This window comes from Diceros bicornis, chromosome 14 (genome assembly GCF_020826845.1).
Source record: "Diceros bicornis minor isolate mBicDic1 chromosome 14, mDicBic1.mat.cur, whole genome shotgun sequence".
Taxonomy (NCBI): Eukaryota; Metazoa; Chordata; class Mammalia; order Perissodactyla; family Rhinocerotidae; genus Diceros; species Diceros bicornis.
In genome coordinates, this window is record NC_080753.1 from 21,807,620 (window position 1) to 21,813,297 (window position 5,678).

A 5,678-nucleotide genomic window follows, 5' to 3' on the forward strand; every position below is an offset into this window, starting at 1 on the left:
TGTTTATTAAGGTGGGAAGTTATTGCTAAAAAATATAAATTATGAGCATGCTCAGTATAGTTCCAACTTTGGCAAAAATACGCCTATCCGACCTCCTTCTCCCTGACTCCAGCTCTCTCAGGATGCGCCCAGCAGCTGCTGCTCTTATGTCAACTGTCACTGCTTTGCCTACTACAACTTGTGGCCTGGAGGGCAGGCATTGTGTCTTCCTCTCTGGAGCCCCAAGGCCTCGCCTCAGCCCCAGCACGGAACAGGCAGACAGTAAACATTTGTGGAATAAATGAATGGGGAAGTGGCAGCCAGAGACTCGATGCCACCATTGCTCCCTGTGAGGGTCTGGGTGGACCTCCAGCCCTTGTGTTTCCTGGTCCTGCTGAACTCTCCCTCTGGTTCTCTGCCGGAATGACCACATTCAGGTGGTCTCCCAGGCCAGATGCGCTGGTCCCCACTCCTGGCTGCCTGTGAGCCTCACCTGCCTCAACCGACACCAGCGGAATGAGAGGCTCTGGGTGGGCTGGCTTTGAATGCGGGGACCAGGCTGCCTGCAGCCCCTGTGCACTTCCCGTGCGACGCAGCGAGGAGCGGGGCTCAGTTATGATCCTGAAAGTGGATCCTGCCTGCTGCCAGCCGCTGCCGGCTGAACAGCTCTCATCCCCACACCATTTTGCTGCACACAGGGAGGGTGTGGGCGGCCCCTGAAGGCAGGCCCTGGGGAGCAGCCCTCCCATTCTGCCTAGCGTGGTACCTGCGAGAGTTAAGATGGTGGGAGGAGTCCTACAGGTCAGGCTCTGCTCTAAGGCTTTACCTGGCTCCATTCACTTAGTCCTCACAGCCAGCTGTGAGCTGGGTATTACTCCCACCATCTGCGTTTCACAGAGGGGCCAGCTCAGACACAGAAAGGTTAAACAGCCCCTCCCAGGTTGCATACGTGGCCAGGGACAGAGTGGGGACCCCACCCGAGGGAGCCTGATGCCAGAGTCTGGGGCCGAGCCCCTCTGCCCCACTGTGTAGTTTTGCATCTAAGTACCTTCTATGTACTCGGAACCCTCCCACAAAGCCACCGTTCCAGAAACTTGAAGGGAAGAAAATATGAATAAAAATACAAAAGGAACAAGAATATTGAAGACAACAGGCTCTTTTCCACGCTACCTTTCCCAGATCAGTCTTGGGGTGGCTGCTGTTCTGTACTTGTCCCCTCTGACTCTGGCTTTGTCCTTTCCTCCTCGTCCTTCTGAAAACCTTCCCTTGTCCCCAAAGAACCCACACTCTCTCTAGTGGAATCACATTATGGCTGGGACCTGCTTGCTCAGGCTGCCGGATGCAGGGCGGGCATCTCGCAGGCGAGGCAGGGGCAATAGAGACAGATGGCACCCGGAGGGAGATTCGATTACCTGCTTCTTCCCAAAGCCGATCCGCCAGTAACCGTATTATGGCCCATTATTGAAAGGCTTCCTCTTGGCTGCTGCTTGAGATTTGGTTTGTCTGTAACTTGTTGTATCCATTGAAGCTCAGAGATGGATGAGCTGGGTGCAGCTTGGAAGTCTAGGATGGAGGGTGGAGGGAGGCCACAGGAGATGAGCACTGTGGGGACATGTTGGGGAGCAGGAGGTCAGCCAGGGCCAAGTCAGCTCAGGGCAAGGGGCATCTGATGAGACAAGGGAGAGAAAATGGGGCTGGAAGGTGAGGTGTAGGGGCCTCAAATGCCAGGCTGAGAAGGCTGATTTAGATGTGATCAGTAATAGGGAGCTATGGTAGGCTCTTGAGCAAGGGAAGTGACAGGTGAATATGATTTTGGAGAAGAGAAGCAAGGGAGTATGGCAAAAGTCAGGCAAGACAAGGATGGTCGGAACACCGTGAGGAGTGCAGAGGATGGAACCAGGGGCCTGGACTTGCTGGCTTCAGACAGAGGCAAAAGGGAAACAGGGCAGACACAACAGACACCGTGCTAGCCCCATGCTGTGTTAAATCTCACTCGGTCCCTGAAGCAGACCTATAAGACATCTGGCATATCAACGTGGAAGTGGCGGCCTGGCAAGGATGAGTCATTGCTGGGCTCACACAGTGGAGCTGAGGTCCAACCCGGCCTATCGGATGCCAATGCCACGTTCTCCCACTGAACCTCTCGGCCTTCCAGGGCCCGAGAGTCAGGGGCAGGAAATACTCATTCTTCCGCACTCCCCCTGCACTTAGAGCTCATAACAACGGCAGTAATAGTCAGCCAGCCACCACCGACTGAACACCACATCTTACACACATCCTCTCCAGTCGTGGTCAGACTTGATGATCCTCTTTTGACAAGTGAGGAAGTGGAGCTAAGAGAGGTCAATGGCCTGCCTAGACCACACAGTGGGTGCGTGCGAGGGGCTGAGCCAGAGTTCAAAGGCAAGCCTGCCTGGTTCCCTTCACCACACTGCACCCCATTCCCAGACTCTGGCTCCTGTATTCCTGGACTCCACTTGCTCTAATCCTGGGATTAGTGAGGAGGGGAAATTTGCAGAGCAGCTCAGAATGAGCCACTCAGCGTGGAAACTCTCTCTCAGCATCCCCAGGCCTGCCTCCACCCCATCTTGGCTCCCTTTGCATCCTAAACCTCTATCTCTCCAGGCCGGAGGCTGGGGATCCAGGGGAGAGGGACTGTGGGCAGAGCTGGGGAGGGTCTGGGGCCCATGGGCACATGAGGGTGTTGGGCCCAGGCTGCAGCCGTGGGCTTTCCATCCTGCTTGTACCAAAGAGGGGGTGTGGTGAGTTGGGGGAGGGGAGGGAGCCCTGGTGAGTGGGGAGCATGTCCCTGCAGGAAGCCAAGAGTCTCAGAGGAGGACCAAGAATGACTGGGCCTCAACCCAGTGCTAATCCCTCTGCACACACTCCCTTCCCTAAGGATTTTCCCTCAGAAAAAATCTGTTTAATTTTCCCAGCTCAGAGACAATGAATGGGGGATTCAGGGTGGGGTGAGGATGGATGATGGGGGAGGCCCGTGGAGCTTGCCATGGGAAGAGATGGGCAAATGGGAAAACCAGTTTCTGACATGCCCCCTCCCCCAGGAAGAAGCCAGGAATGCAGGCTGTCTGAATAGAGGACCAGCACAGGCTGACCGGCCACGTGATCAAAAGGCTCTGGCTGACTGTCTCGCCAGTTTGTTCTGTTGTGTGCATGTTCTCAGAATAGGAGACCCCAAAGACAGGAACTGCATGTGTCCGGCACAGGAAATCTTGTACTGGTGAGCATAATTATTGTGCTGGGGTGGACAGTGACGGTGGTGGTCACAGTGGTGGAGGCCATGGTGGGCGTGATGACGGTGGCAGTGTGGTGGTGACGGGGGTGGTCATGGTCATGGAAACCCTGAAATCACAGTGGGGCTGGGGTGGCATCGAGGGGTGGGCTTTGTAACCTGACACACCTGGGTCCCATCCCAGCCCCATCTTTCTCTAGTAGTTACTTGGGCAAGTCAGCCTCTCAGAGTCTCACTCTCCTCGTCTGAAAAATGGGAATACTAAGAGCTATTGGTGGAGTTCAGGGCCCCCTGGGGTGGGCGCTGATTCTCTCAGTTCTGCTGCATCTCTGGGGTTCTTTGGTCCCTCCTTCTGTCCTAGCTCCTTCCCTTCTGCCCACAAATTTCCTCCAGTGGTTCCCACTGGCTCTTCCCTTAATCACCATCTCAATTCCTTCCTTCAGAGCCCCACACATTCTAAAAAAGAAGTCTATACACACTGCCTCTGCTTCCTGGCCTCCCACTCCATCCTGAACCCCTTCTCAGTAGCCTCCAGGTTCCCAACACTAAGGAAACCACTCTCAAATTCACCAGAGGCCTCCCCCACATCTCAGCCTCCACCTCTTGGGGGAAATTGCCCTACGACCCCCAAGGCTTCGAGAGAGCCTCTTCCTAGGGCCTTCAGGACCTGCATGTTCCACCTCCCCACCACCTGGAATTTGTTCTGCCTCCTCTGCTCCCAAAGGTCAGTGCTCTGGTAGCATCCTCCTCTCTCTGTACCCTCGACCCCAGAGTCATTTAGCTCCTCTGGTTCTGAATCCAGTCTGTGCACAAGCTGCTCCCAATTCCGTTTCTCAGATCACCCAGCCAGAACCTCACTTCTGGCCACTGACTGGCCTCTCTTGCTGGGCTCTCTCCAGCATGTTCAAGGAAGGCCGTCCAGTGCTGACTCGCATGCTCTCCCTAGATTTACCTGCTCTCTCCCCTCCCTATCATCCCAGATCAAGCCCTTGGCTCCTCATCCCTTCACATAAGTTTCCACCCACCCACCCACCAGTCCTGTTAATTTTCTCAGGTCATGGTTCTTTAAAAATGAACACAGAATCTAATTTTATTTTCAAAACATGAAACCAGCTCATCATTTAACTTTGCTCCTTTTAAGTTTATTATCCTGATTAACTCTCTTTGGTATTAAAGCCAATAAATCATATAAATCTTGGATCTTTTTTTAACTCAGAAAAATAAACTCTGTTATGCAAACCTTAACATGTTAATCTATGTTGTATAAACTGTTGGCTTTAAAAAAACACCTTTTAACACTGTTGCAAATGTCTCAGACATTTGTGCTACACATCATTGTGCTTGCTTTCAGAAACAGTAGACTAGATAATGTGGATTAACCTTCCTACTGAAGGCAATCTGAAAAGCTATATATTAAAAATGCAAGCCGGCCGCTTGGCCTAGTGGTTAAGTTTGGCGTGCTCCACTTCGGCAGCCCAGGTTCAGTTTCTGGGTGCGTACCTACACCACTCATCAGTGGCCATGCTGTGGTGGTGACCCACGTAGAAAATAGAGGAAGATTGGCACAGATATTAGCTCAGGGTGAATCTTCTTCAAGCAAAAAGAGGAAGATTGGCAACAGATGTTAGCTCAGGGTGACTATTCCTCAGCAAAAAAAAAAAAGAAAACCACAAAAATGAAAACAAAATAACAACAAACTGTTTGAAGCACCTGAGCACTAATAAGATAAATAAGGTAGTGGAGAATTATTGGGCTAAGATATGAAGAGGACCAAGACTAGTGGGGTAAGCCTGGCTTTGGAAATGCTTTTCCTTTGGGAATGGAGGAAGCGATTGAGAGGCTGAAGGGTTGATCAGGGCTTTGGAGGGTCTCCTGGGGATAAGAGACAAGGCCTTCAAGGGGAGTGTTTGGTGAACCCCCTTGCTTTGGGTTGGGACCCCTGAGGAGTAAGGATGAACTGGAAGCTACTCACAGGGGCTGCAGCTCAGCCTTGACTCACCTCAGTTCCTGAAATTGGATTAAGGTGATCCAATATTGCTAGTGCCCTCAGGCTCTTGTAAATCCTCTGTGGAAGAAGATATTATCCTGGTGTTAGACATTTTCTACAAATGATTTTGCCACTGCAATATCCAGGGCATACACACACAAAGAAACAGAACCACACAAAAAACAAAACCCCAAAAAACAAAACTAAAAAACAAAAACCACACACATGACGGGACAAGACAACATGAACAAATATATAAGAAAAACATATATAAAATCCTCTCTAGATGTTGGAGTTATGCATACAGATTTTAAAATAAAAAAATACAGCATGATCAAGGAGATAAAAGACACGATTAAGAATTTTGACAGAGAATTGAAACTATTGTTTTTCTAAATGGAAGTTCTAGAACTGAAAATTATAAAACCTGACACTAAGAATTCAAAGGATAGGTTAAAGAGT